We start from the raw sequence: 823 nt of genomic DNA, 5'->3' as shown, positions 1-823 counted from the left end.
GGGGGGCGGAGTGTCCTCACCGAGACCCCTTTTAGTTTTTCTTGACTCAAACTTGCTGACTAAGGCACTGAAACAATTAGATGCTGCCTCCATGATGTCATCCACTTTTTTTGGATTGTTTTTTATTGATGATTAAATAGAAGGGATTCTTTGGCTCAAGTTATAGTTCATAATGTTGTTAAAAGCTGGCTCTTTGTTCTTTATGGGATATTTAACCAGATTAGACTGGGCAGGGGAGCATTGATCCTTAATTAGAAATCTGCAGGCACATGTGACATGAACACACAGTCTTGTCAGTGTTCACATGAGAAATCCATTTGCCACTACACACAGCAGTTGTCTATACAATATGGTGTGTTTTTAAATGCATGTCCATCTTCACTGGAAGAAGCACACACGGTCCTCAGGGGAAAAAATAGAAGCAGCATCCAGCCAGCAGCCTCTTGCTGAGATCTGCCTGAAGGCTTGGTTTGAACCAAGGGGATAAGCCTCTCCTACCAAATGAAGCTCCCTATGGTGCCATTTTGATGCTAATAAGCGATCACCTGCCTTTTGCCTTACATTGACTGCCGTTCATTTTGGTTCCACTTTGACAGCCATTAACTTTACATGTGAAGCGTATAAAGACTATATTTGTCCATTGTTTATTTCTAAATAAACACAACAATGTATAAAAGGCTCCATTACCATGTAGCTCACGTTATGGTTCTGTAGCAGACGTTTTTGTAAAAAAAGGCCAAAGATTGTGACATGCGACTTACTGTCGCATAGAAATTTCCGTATAATGCAGTGTAAACTCAGACAGTTTGGACTTACATTAGTT

This window comes from Etheostoma spectabile, chromosome 6, assembly GCF_008692095.1.
Source record: "Etheostoma spectabile isolate EspeVRDwgs_2016 chromosome 6, UIUC_Espe_1.0, whole genome shotgun sequence".
Taxonomy (NCBI): domain Eukaryota; kingdom Metazoa; phylum Chordata; class Actinopteri; order Perciformes; family Percidae; genus Etheostoma; species Etheostoma spectabile.
Note: the sequence above shows the minus strand (reverse complement) of the source record.